Genomic DNA, 13847 nt, shown 5'->3' with positions numbered 1-13847 from the left:
TTTCTTTCACCCACAGGGCACTTAGCAGCTGTATTGGAAGAACCTGGGAAGCTGATTCTCCTCTTCACTCCATAGATGATTGTATGTCTTGTGGCAGGGAGAGTTTTATGGACTGGGGTAATCCCTCCTCCAGTGACAGATTAGCTATTGAACTCAGTGCACACCTGGCTAAATACGCAGTAAATTACTAGTCTGTCTCTGAGACTGAGGATCATTTAACTATGATGGATGATAATCATATTGATTGCAAGGGTGTTTCTACATCATTTTTCTAGGTGGGAAGGTTTTTGTCCTGTGGGTCTATGACCTCTGCTATAGCATAGAATAAATCTTTCTAGGTTACTGCATTCTCTGCCAAGCAAGTGTTTATTGGTGGAGCACGAGCCATGGGTCCTGGAGCACCAGGTTGGGGTGGTGACAAGACCCTCAGGTTTCTTTTGCACATGGTGATTTCCAGCTGACTTTACATGTCACCTGAGATCCTTGTGTCCTTGTGCTGGAGATCTCACATCTGAGCCTTTCTCAGATGGATAAGGTATGAGTGGATTAGTAACATCCACAACTGGACCTACAACTTTTATTTTCCCCTAAATCTCAGGGAGCCTTCCAGGTGGATTCTGTGCTTCTGGGCAAACAGTGAAGGTGCTGTGTATTTGATAGGCTTTGTCTCCTGCATTAAGGCTTCTATTGATTCTGATTTGGGATGAAAAATGGACGGATACTTTCTGGGAACACTGGGTTCCCATAGAGTTGCAGTCTTCTCAGGGAAAAACACAATCCCAGTTTGCAATAGAAATCTTTGGTTTGGTGATTATATTTGCAACATAATTCCCAATATTAACACCAAACAGTGTAAAATTCCAGCAGCCTTCTAGGAGATTGTCTTTTTGTACAGAACATTCCACAAGATGGCACTGAGACATTAATTTCTCCCTTTAAGATATTCAGAAGGGCTCCTCTGTTGGCTGCTGAAAATGTGAGAATCCTTTAATTTTGGGGTTCTGCTGACCATTTTTAGATATTAAAGTGACCTGCTACCATTCAAGGACTGTAAAAATAACAAAACCATCACATTTCCAAAGATCATATAGGTCAGCACACCTCTGTTCTGCAAGTACACAAACCCAAACTGTATGAGCCTGTGCCTGAGTTTATAACAAGCAGAGAAAAACAGGCAGCTCCAAAGGGCAATTCTTCCTCACATAAAATAAGCACCTGAGGCTTAACATAAGAATCATGCTAGATACTGGCACTTTCCCTCCAGTGTCTGCACACAGACATGGAGTCATGGGCTCCAACGTGCACCCCTACGAGTGCCAGGTGGGCTGGACTGCTCCTTCTCCCTACATCCAGACACGGTGATCTTGAGCAAGTGAAAGCCAAGTGAGTCAGCCAAGGGCTGGATTGCAAATATCTTCTGGTTTCTCAACAGCAACCTGTTTGTACTTGCTTGGTTTCACTTACCCTCAGGGCTGACAAGGATCTCTGGGGTCACTAAATACAGTCCCCTCCTGACACAGTCAGCCCCACCATACCTGCCCTTTGGTGACCTGGCCACTTTGCATTTTAGTGGTAGATGACTGTTGCCCAACTCCTTCTGTTGTACTCTATTACCAGAATTTGCTGCTCTGAAGATTAGACACTTTCCTCTAATTTTCAGCCAAATTCTCAAAGCCATTTGTCCATGTGCAACATTAGCCCATCACAGTCATGAGCTAACTTACTTGTGGGTGTTATCACTTAAAGTGTTCCTATAAGGTTTGTTAAAAGAGCATTGGCTGCTCATGCTTAGCTCCATACAGCTTTCTGATATCCTCACAGGTTGAAACTTCACTCAACATTGGCCCTACAATGATTTTGCCATGTTTTCCACTGCACATTAAGCAGCCACCTGCTAAACCAAACCCATTTTCCTCCTCAACACAGGTGTGCTTTCAGCACTACTAATAAAAGTCTCCATTTGGAAAGGCAAGTTTTGGCACAGTCAACATCCACTAACAGTTCTGGTGTTGATACCCATGGTAATGAAGAACCAGGAGAACAATGCCCCTGGGTGCTGCAAGAAGTGCCCTGGGAAGAATGACTCCCCAAGCACTCCAGGGCATTCTGCAAGGCATAACTTCTCTGACTCAATTTGACACTGCACATGCTTCCTATGCACCCAGGAGCTCATTTATCTCTTAATTGGGCTAATCAGCAGGTGGAACACTACTTCTCCATTCACTTCAGCCCTGCTGGTGAAGCATTTTCTCCCCAGAGGCCGAAGACAAGCATAAGCAGACAGCTGAACAGAGGAGCTGCTCACTGCAGGCAAGAACAGTTTGTTCCTCAATCAGACCAAATGAACAGGGCACCAGAATATCTCCAGTGCCCTTCGGAAAGCAAGACCCAATCAGAGAGATCATAACAACACTGGTATGACCTTCACTGTCTGGATCGACCCTGTTTGACATCACCTAGAGCACCTGTTCCCTGTGGTCTCATGTTCAACACTCATAGTCTGTCTCCTTTTTTATTTGTGGCAGGCACCAAGAGAGTCTCACACACCCCACATGTCTCTCAGAAGATGTCTTTGCTGTCTGTACTGCCATCCCCCTCTCCATTCCCAGGATACTGGCCTCCACAGCCTTTCAGCTCACCCATTGTCCCTTGCCCTGAAGCCAGCCAAAAGGTCTTCACCTGCACATATGGGTCTTCCATGAAACCACACCTGCTGCTGTCATGATGGACACAAGTGGGAGGCTCAGTTGGAGGGATGTGGTGGTTCATGGGTGGGGTCTTCTCCTGGGCAAGGTGCTGCCCCAGGCTGCTACAGCTACAGGGCTGCTACAGCTACAGGGCTGCTACAGCTACAGGGCTGCTCAGACAGAGGTAATCAATGAATGAGGTGATGCTGCCAGCAGGAACAGAATTACTTGGCTTTGTTTGTCTTTAGGGGCAGAGCAGAGCTCTCTGTGACAGGGTTGCCAGGGGTGGCCCTGGCCTCATTGTTGAGCAACAGCGTGGAACCTTCCTGGTCACCAGGAACCCATCCACCCCATGCTGGGTCACATTCCTCCTGCCCTTGTCAGACTTATGAGACAGGATGAAGTGATTCTTAGATGGAGCAAAGCATGATGGTTTTTTGAGGCACCCACCAGCTTGGATCTGTGAAAAGACCTGGAAAGTCTCCCCTACCCACAAATACTTAACAGAGAGTGAAATGGAGGCACAGATCAGCTCATAGAATCATAGAATGTCAAGGATTAGAAGGGTCCTTAAAGAATATCTAGTCCCAATCCACCCTTGCCATGGGCAAGGACCTCTGCCACTAGACCAGTTTGCTCAAGGCTCTGTCCAACCTGGCCTTGAATGCTGATGGGGATGGGGCATCCACAGCTACCCTGGGAAACTTCTTCCAGTATCTCACCACCTTCAAAGTAAAGTATTTTTCCTAATATATAGCTTACATTTCCCGTCTTTCAATTTGTGTCTATTATTCCCTGTCCTATCATTAGAGCTCCTGACAAAAGGTCCCTCTCTGGCTTCCCTGTGGCCCCTTCAGGTACTGGAAGGTTCCTATGAGGTCTTCACACAACCTTCTCCAGGATGAACAGTCACAACCTTCTCAGCCTGTCTTTATAGGGAAAATGCTCTAGTCTTCTCATCAATGTAGTGGTCTCCTCTGGACTTTCTCTAGCAGCTCCATGTCCTTCTTATGTTTGGGGCACCAGAACTGGTCCCACAGGGTGCCATGGGATTTCCAACAAAGTCATGCTGGCTCCTCACCTGCCATCATCCCTCATTTCCATGACCATCTTGTTCTCCTGACCTGCTCAGGGCCATGCTCTCAGCATACCTGTCTGTGTGAGAGCATCTGCCTGCCTGTGCTGGGACCCTGCTGTGGGGCTGCCCAGACCCAGGCAGAGAGCAGCAGACTCTGGGTTCTGAGCCTTGAGCTGACTGCTCTGGTCTGCTTTCAATCCACAGATAAAGTGGAAACTGGGGAAACTACAGGGCTCACAGGACATCATCGCCCTGGAGATAAGAGCAGCCAGTCTTTCTCCCAGATGGAGTACAAACATCCACGTTCTGAAAGGAGAGATTAAAGGGGAAAGGCTGTAGGCTGGGGGAGGAGACACTGGGTCAGGTAAAAGAGGTTTTGAAATTGCAGAGTGTGGTGAAGCCAGCACACTGCTCTGAACATTTCCCTGCCTCTGACTGTACCCAGAGACAGCACAGCATGTCTGTGTCCCCCCAGCCAGTTTGCAATGAGTTTGCTCTTACAAACAATGCCACTGCTGAAACCCCTGGTACTTCATCCAATACTGTCTCTTCTTCCTCATCCTTTCCCCAGGCACTCCACTCTGGAGTGCAGGATGCTCTGCAAAACACACCAGCCCAGCATCTGCCTGAGCAGCACCAAAAACTTGAAGCTTGTGTTGATATTCACAGAGAGCAAAACCAGAGCAGGGCCTGCTGACAGTCACACAGGCATGCCTGCTCCCTCTGCTGCTGAGCAAGCAGAGCAAGGCTGAGCCAGTAGTACTTCACACAGTTCTTCACAGCCACCAGGTCCTTAAGGGTGTACGGCATCCATGCATTTCGCTCATAGAAGTTATGCCCGTAAGCCTTCCAAGAGATGATGCTAAACCCACAGGCAGACCATAGAATCACAGAATCATGGAACATTTTAGCTTGAAGGGGCCTTAAATACCACCTCGTTCCAACCCCCTGCCATAGGCAGGGACACCTTCCACTAGACCAAGCTGCTCAGATCCCCATCCAACCCAGCCTTGAACAATTCCAGGGATGGGGCAGCCACAGCTTCCCTGGGCAACCTGTGCCAGGGCCTCATGACCCTCACAAAACTTATTCTTAATATATAATCTAAACCTGCCCTCCTCCAGTTTAAGGCCATTCCCCCTTGTCTTATCCCTTCAGGCCCTTGTAAAAAGTCTTTTTTTCTGCTGTCTGTTATCCAGATGTTTTGTGGGATGAGGAACCGACTGGTTACACTAATCATTGCCCATATGCGTAATCAGTGAATTACCCAGCTATCTCCCCCAGAACATGACTGTGCTCTCCCATATCACACCTGCCAGGGGGTGTGTGAAGACCATACAGCATCTGGCATGACTCACACCAGTGCTGAGCAATGCCTGCCCGTGGGATTTGTCTCTCCACAGGGAGGGAAAGGCCGGGATGCAGACGGCTGGGTCAGCTTTCCCAGCGCCAGCCCACCCCAGCCCAGAGGGCTGCTGCTGGGGCGGACGTGAAGGCATCCAGAAGAAACCCCGATAAGCTCCCAGTATCTCAGCTGTGGGGAGATGCCACAGATTCCTTGCAGGCATACACACAAATCCCCTCATACACTGCCCAGCCTCTTCTGGAGCTCCAAGGATGCCCACAGGCATTTCAGTGTGAGTAGAAGTTTCCTCCAGCTACACCTAGGCCACACCACCCTCATGATCCCTCAGCCCCTTTTGACTCTTGTGCTGTTTTGAGACACAGGAAGGAGGGGCCAGGTGTGGATCTGGATAGGCTCCTGGCCATTCCCATTCTTTTAGTTCCTGCATGTAAAGACATTGACCTGGAGGAACACAGAGAAGCTGAAAATCTATCTGTTGATGGGCCCTGAAAATGAGCCAGTTTTCCTGGCTCCTGTAGTGTCCCGGCACAAGTCCTGGATGACACAAGTGGCAGCTTCATGAATTGTCCCATAATAAGCATAGCACTGACATGCAGGTTCTTTCCTTAAGCACAGGACACCACATATAAGTCACCACCGACAGTGCAGATATCCCTAACCCATGGCAATTACTAAATTTTGGCACTGTCTTTATTGTCCTTATGTTTGCTTTTACACAGGCACTGAAATGTACAGATCCCTATCAGCCATTTCCTAGTGAAGAAGTAACTGTTACACACTACCTTCTGTATTTTGACTTCATAGGAACCTCATTATCAAATCAAATTAAATGATCAGTATATAATCTTATGAGAATGGCAGAGGATCTGTCCCTCACTCCTGACGTGAACCAGTCACTGCTCTCAGGAACTACCTTGCACAGGACCTGATGTGATGGGCCTCTGACCACAACACAGCCCCCAGGCTCTGCCACAAGATACAAACTGTAACAGGTCTGTGAAGATATGGGTAGTGATTTGGCACCTCAATTGCTCGTGCATGTTCCAAACTGTAGCATTAGGCACAGCAGGTGCCTGTCTGGACCTCACACCTACAGGAGCACCAGTGAAGAGTTTGCTGGGAAATGTGTGACTGCTGGAATGACTTTGCTCAGAATAAACTCAAACTGCTGTTCATCCACTAGGCTATGTAATGAGTGTTTAAAAGCCCTTGACATAGGATGCTGAAGGTCCCAAAAAGACATGTAAAGATAGACAAATTCATGGAGGTTAAAATCCACCCATGGATGTTAAACATGGACACCCCTGTATCATAAGTAGTCCCTGAACTGTGAGTCATTGAAGATTGTAAAATAGTTCTGCGGAAGTACATTTGTTCTGTTCACACACTCTTCTCCTATTACACTTTCATGGATGTTTTTCACAAGTCCAACCCATCTCAGTGACCACTGCCTGACTCCCTGTGCCAGTGGAATGGCATGTCCACCAATTCAGTACTTAGTCAGACGAACAGAAGGGTAGCAGAATTTACTAGCTGCTGTTCTTGAATTCCTCAGATCTGAGTTGACATGAAAATGGTAAAAATATATTCCTGGCTTTATTGTTCACCAGTGTGAGACCTGAGCATCCACTCTCCTGCCTGCCCCTTTCCCCATCTCCAGGGGGTGGCCAAAACACCTTGTTCAGATGCAGGCTGTGATGGACAGAGGAGACATTTGCACCTACACACAGCATATTGTGTGACCTTTGCTAAAACACCTGCCCCACCTGAGTGCTGGAAGTGCCACCAGCTGCTGGGTCATCCTTCTCATTACTCTTTTCTCCACTGTGCAGTGCAGATAGTGACCTTTTCCAGTCCCAGGACAGCCAAGGACATCCACTTAACCACTGGTGAGGTCAGTGGTCAGAGGGACAAGTGGGACCATCCTTCATACCCGCAACAGGTCAAGCCTGCAGAGCAACTCCTCAGCTCACCAGAGAACTTGCTATAATGCCTACAGCAATGCAGCAATTTAATGGCATTTTAGATACAGTAAAAGCTTTTGGTGAGGGATATCTATTGCACTGTGGTAGAGCCTCCTTTCTCTTTCCCTTCAGGAGCTGGATGAGGCCACATCACGTGCGTCATTTAAAAGCAGACTTGAAGCAAAAGGCACTTGAAAACTTACCATGGGGAACGATCATGCTCAGAGCAGTAAATAACTGACTTTGTCTTGTTCATCTCATATTTTATGGCCTTTGCTGTTTGTACAGTGCTTCACAGGAGAAGGCAAGCTAGCAGAACAGAGCCTGCTCACCACTCACCTGCCTCCTGCCCTGTGCAGGAACATCTCCCCTCCTGTGCTTTCTCTTCTGCTCAGCTCCATGGGATGGTAGCTTTGGATGCCATACCACCACACTGCAGTCACACAATACCGTCACCAAGCCTGGGGGAAAAAAGCCAGAGCCCTGGGAGCATTGCAGGAGCCCTGGCCAGTGTCCCTCCCCTGTGCCTGGGGTGAGAGCTTGCAGCCTTCTCCCTCTTGGTCAGTCCAGTCCCTGATCCATGTGGGAGCTGTAGTGTAGCAGGGCAAAGGAGTGTCAGAGCAGGGTCTCAGTCCCTTGCAAGTGCCATAGGGTTTGCCATGGCCTATCCTGGAAATTTAGGACATGAACAAGATCCTCTGGACTCACAGGACCTCTTTTAAAGTCCACATTGTCAATCACCTTAGAAGCAATAAAGGGGAAATTTTCCAACCAGCAATTATGTGGGACACAATATGTTTGTTGATAACATGGGGTGGTATGGGGGAACAGAGATGTCTGGCTTCACCATGGCCTCATTGGGCTGCAGCTGGACTCTCAAAGCGTGTGTTTGTTCAGGAGTTTTGGATACGTTCTTGTTAGCTGTTATTTCTGTCATACTATTGCCCCATATTTTTTGGACTCTGACTTATTTGGAAGCCCTGCCAAAATAATCCATCACAGTGTCTCGTACCCATAGGCAATAGCCTGATGGAAGACATCATGCCCTGATCAACATCTGCATAAAGCAAGATATGATCCAGGAGTGACAAAAACATGTTATGTTCTAGGTTGTCAGCACTGAGGAAAAAAACGTGTTCATAATTTGCATTTGTTGATTCACACTTGCTAACAGGATAGCAAGATTGATCAACGCAGAGCAACTGAGATTAATGAAGCCTGATCATCTTTAAGCTCTCAACAGACTGACCCTAACCCATAACCCAGGGTCTACATTTTTCTGACTTTTGTATCAGTTAACTCAACACCCATCTATTTATTGAAATGAAGATAGATCCTAAAGAAAGCAGTCTTGATACCTTAAATTTCTTCTTGTTTGCTGAAAACCCATAACTGTCAAGAAAACTGCAAATCCCAGGGAAAAATCCTACGGTATCAGCTGGTGATTGACTTTGACAACCACAGGTATGTAAGGAAGACGGTGTTCCCATGGGCAGTGTCCCACCCAGCCTGTCTGGAAGGAGTTTATCCCTCACAGATGCTGTCACCATTTGCTGCAGCACTCAGAGGTTTAATCAGAGGTTTCCCTCTCAAGCTCTAACCCGTCCTGCCGGATCAGTCCTGCTCAGCTTTCAGCACATGATAGGATCATAAGCCCAGGCAAACGTAAGCAAGGACAGAAACAGAGGATAGAGATCTCCAATACGCAATTACGCACATAACGATGTTATGTTATGCACAAAGGTGCATGAAATATGTTTAAGAAAAAAAAAATATGCATAGATATGAGAGTTGCTCATAGTCCAGGATATTATCAGATCTGGGAAAATGCCATGTGAATGAGTCACTGGAGCATCAATCAATTGCTGTTTACAAAAAATGCCACAAAATTGGCTGTTGTAGTCCCTCTCCTGCATTTGTATTTCCTTTCCATGGTTTCTATAAGTGATTGGCTAAAATGTGTTATGGGCCACTCTCTTGCATTATAATTATCTGCCCTACTACCTCAGTCCAGTGCAGTCTAGTCTCTCCTCACTTTCACTAAAACATATTTAAATGAAGTATCTTTTTCAGATGATGATTGGAGAGCAAACAAAGGCCCTGTGAAAAAATGTTTTGTGCATTCCTGCCACAGCTGCTCTCCAACCAACCTGCTATCATAATTGTGTTGTAGCTTTATGCCAAGGAGGGACACCAAATGTGACTAATACAGCAAGTTTATATATGCCCCATTCCTTCAGGAGCTGCTGTTCACTGCCTCAGTTACCCAGCATTTAGCACCTGAAAAATTCAAAAAGCTGGTGATCTGTAGATCAAGACTCTGGCATGGAAGGCTTTTAAATCAGAGATGGTGCCTTCAGGCCCAGCTAGAAGCCAACAGCCAGACTGCAGAGATCCCACACCCTCAACACAGAGGTCTTGTCTGGATCTCTACAGCTGGATGGGTCCCTGCCCTGAGCCCTGTGCTGGGCTGGACTCAGCAGGCAGGGACCTTCACAGCAGGACAGCTTCTGGCTTAGCTCCCATTCCAACCACCCCAAACAGGCAGGGGTAAAACAGAGGAATCGGGGGAAAAAGCAGGAGGGAAACAAGAGGGACTGTCTGAGGAAAAACTGGGAAGCAGGAAAGCCCTGTGTCCAGACTCACTGTGATATGGTTTGTGCAGCACAACACATCAATGCCTGGATAAGCCTGCGATATGGCAGGCTCCCTCTGAATCCTGGGCTGCTGTGAGCTGCCACAACATTCCCAGAGAGCAGAAAATCACCTCCACTCCCTGTTTGCAAAGGTCTTGGTAGCAGGAGACCAAACTGCCTAAAGGAACCTGTGGCTTCAGGACTGAGGCTGCCCTTGGTGTTTCTTCTTTGAGCAGTATTGAACTCTGTCCTCCTCTGTAGGAGGAAGAGTTGGGGTGGGGGCAGCCACATCTGTGGGACAAAACTTTCCCAATACTAAAAGCCATCACAAACCTCCCTGCCTCCTTGTGTACCTCCACGAGCTTAAAAGGAGACTTCTACATGTGTGTCTGCATGTGTGCCTTTGTGAAAAAACAAGGGAGAGACTGACTTGCTGCAATGAGCATTTTAAATAGAACAATATAATTACACATATTTTTCTCCCATGAGCAGGATGGGAACTCAACATGTAACATCTGTTGCTTAATGCATTCCTAGATAGCACACAGATATTATGCTGATAAGCACCACTTAAGAACCAAGATAGCAAAGAACAGAAAGTAATGATTGTAGTTGCATAGAGAACAGGTCAGATCTTAGTGTGACTTTAAAGGAACCTGGTTTCCATCCTTCCATTTATCATAATAAAAGTAATGCATATAGCAGTGAAGAATTTTAATAGCATTTTAGAGTCAATTATAGCTTCAGGAAGATGACTTTCATTACACAGCTGTACAGCTGTCCCTGAAAACTGGGCCACATCACACACCATTTATATCCTGAATTGAAAAAAGTATCCTTTGGCAATTAAATGCCTGTATGTAGATGATCTTGTGCTGCTTGAGGATCTAGGCAAGACTAAAATTCACATCTATTTCAGATCTTTGGCCTTCACCAGAGCACAGCTTACCATGTGAAAGGCATGACCAAAATTAAGAGGTGCCCACCCCGTGCTTCTCACACTCTGGTCTCTTCCAGTGCACCATGACAGTGCTTCCCATGCTGGGCTAGTTCCTTATTCCCAGCTCCAAGAGGTGGCAGCAGCATCCCTGCCCTTGGGAGGGACTGACATCCTCCCCTGCCCTTGGAACGGGAGGACTGAACCAGAGGAAAAGCAAGTGCACAGCCACCCACTCAGACAACCTCAGCATCTCTAAGTTGACCACCAGCAGGCCTAGCACAAGGTAGACAACCATAATACAAGGCACAGGATGATGTATTTTAAATAAATAAATAAATAAATAAATAAAACAAATTCTTAATTTTTTTTCATCTTGCTGATTTTTTCATGTTAATGAAGAGGGGGGAAACTACTTCTGGGATTGAAAAGAGCCCTGAGACTCCTCTCATTATTCCCAAGGGAAGCTTAACATCATTGCCCATTACAAAAACCTTTGCAGAAATATCAGCTGCTTTGACTGTCTCCAGCCATCCCAGAGACTAAAGGTTGAAAATAAATTCACAGTGGTCAGTAAAAGAGGAAAGAAAGAGAAACAAACATGGTCCTTCTCTCAGATACAGTACAACTTCAACAGAACAAACATACAATGGAAAAAAGGATGAAGAGAGCCAGCAATAGACAAAAGCTCCTGGGACAAAAAAAATATCCCACCAGTTCTCATCCCACCTGCAATGGTGGGACTTTAATCTGAGCACATCAACAATGGTGTGTCACTAAGCAGGGTCCTCTTCTTAGGAAGCTCTTCTTAGGTGGCTTCTTGTGTTTGGGGGTCTCCTTCTGCTGCCATAGGATGCAAAATATTTGGAGGTCTGCATCTGTCAAAGCACTGATATAGCCCAGTAAATATAATTCTTGAAATTGTTGGTGAAAGACACAAGCTTTGGCATCCAGGCTTATCTTGACCTATGCTGTTGTTAGTTTACATTAACAATTGCCAGTGGTCAAGTAACTTCTGTATAACCTGTTCTGGCTTTATCTCCGTGTTACCATATAGGGTAAAATGGCAAGCATAGGTAGTCACTGCATAACAAGAGCCCTTTAGGTTAATTGGGGCTGGGGAAAGGTGTTGTGCAACTTTTAAACTTCACCTGGAAACTACTAAGAAGGAGAAAGAGTGTTATGAGAAAAAAACATAAAAATGGCCCCAAGCAGACTGCAGACCTGAGGAGCAAAGGGCACCACCACGAATTTTGTGCTTGTCCTGGTGACAATTCTGGACACTGACAACTCACATAGAAAAGCCACCACCACCTGTCTGTTTGAGGAGTCTGGTGCCACCAGCCACAAGACTCAGGGACATCAGAAGGTGAGGATAGCACTGGAGAGGAGGATTAGATATCGCAATTTTTCTTTGTAGTAGATTTAGGAGCATTACAACTAATAAGGATTTTTCTGTACTAATCTGGATTATGAGTGTTAGTATCATTGCAACTGGACTAATAAAGGTATAATGTCTTGATTAATTTAAGATTTTAATAAAACTTTTGGCTCTGTATGAATATAATATATTCATCTTGGCACACAACAATATTTTAAGCATAGCATGACAGAAACTGACAGAAACCCGAGCTCATTTGCAGGCACAAGCAGAGCAGAGCTGAGAAAGCCACTCCAGACTGTGGCTTCAAAGATATGAGTGAGCCCTGCACAAACCTTTTTCCTCAAAACCTATCCTGCCTGTTTAACTGTGTGTGAATGCACAGGACAACTGTTACTGTCATAACAAGAGTTGCAGCTATTGAAGGTGCCCCTGCTGGGAATTTTCAAACAAATTTTTTAAGCAAGTATCATCTACTCCCACTTTCTGTCCACATGGCAGCTGACCCCCATCTCTTCTTGGGCTGTCAGTTCAGCCCTTCATTTATCCAAACTGATCTTTGAGATCTGAGAGATGCAAACTCTTGCATCTCTCAGTGAGCTGTGAGATTAAATTACAAATGGGGGTAGGATAACTTACATTCAGGCTCACTGTTTTTGACCCACCTATAATTGGTTTGGGTTTAGAGTCACCTGTGAGAACATAATTTTGACCAAAGAACTCCATCTGAGGCTAGAAACACATTTCTAACAAGAGCCACAGCTCGGAAAGGTAGAGAAAAACATGCTTTTCACTCCTATCCTCATTAGCTTATCCTCAAATATTTCCTGACCACTCCCTGCTCCAACTTTGTGACCTCTCTGTCTATGCAGGGGGCAGACTGAGCATCACTGAAAGCAGCTGAAAAGCCCCAAAACTGTCACTGAAAATCCTTATCTCTCAAAACTCACTGCAACATACAGTCAGAGGCAAAGATCACAGTGACATTATTAGCTGTGCAAGAAGCCCAGCCAATAAGTAGTAATAGAGAAAAGAAAAGCCTGAAATGATGCTTGTTAGATGTGGAGGCTTGAATTGGTATGGATTTTATTGTCAAGCTGACCCAGCAAAGTTACTTTGTTTAAATTTTTCCATGCCAAACTTCAGCTGAAATAAATTTTTACCCAAGAAAAGTGTTCAGTCTGAGAGCATTTCACTTAGAGATTGGAAAGTGTAGTGCGGGAATAAAAAGCTTTTCAACTTCTCAGGCTTAAAAAATATAATAATGTCAGCCTTCCTCTCCACTTTTCATGAGCTGGCTCCTCACTGTATGAAGAGTACAGTGTTCTTCACTGAGATGAGCTCACAACAGCCAGCCAAGTGTTTACTTATAAGACATTGTTCTAGAATGAAAAATGTCACCTGAGTTGCAGTTTATTGTTTCAGATTTTGGGGGGGTTTCTTCATATGACTTACAGTAATCTCTACCATATGTTGCGGTTTCCAAAGTCTGTTCTGATTTCCCAAGGACAAAGAGAAAACAATTCCAGCCTCTCCTTTTTAAAATGGGTGGAGGGGAATAGGAATATGGGGAAGGAAATGTAGAAGAGTTGTCTTTGTTAGAGGATAGCTCCAATCAGACTGCTAAGAAGTGGAGGCATCCTGCTGGTTTCAAAATAATTTTCTATGCAGCAACCCTATTAGTCAAGAAAGGTGTGAAGACGCAGTTTCTACCTATTTTCACACATCAAATTTAAAACCTAAACTTTTAAAAACCAAACTTGTAATAAAATTGTGAGATTTTGACAAAAACTATCCT

Source organism: Poecile atricapillus, chromosome Z (genome assembly GCF_030490865.1).
Source record: "Poecile atricapillus isolate bPoeAtr1 chromosome Z, bPoeAtr1.hap1, whole genome shotgun sequence".
Classification (NCBI taxonomy): domain Eukaryota; kingdom Metazoa; phylum Chordata; class Aves; order Passeriformes; family Paridae; genus Poecile; species Poecile atricapillus.
The sequence above is the reverse complement of the archived record's forward strand: the minus strand, read 5'-3'. Positions refer to the sequence as shown.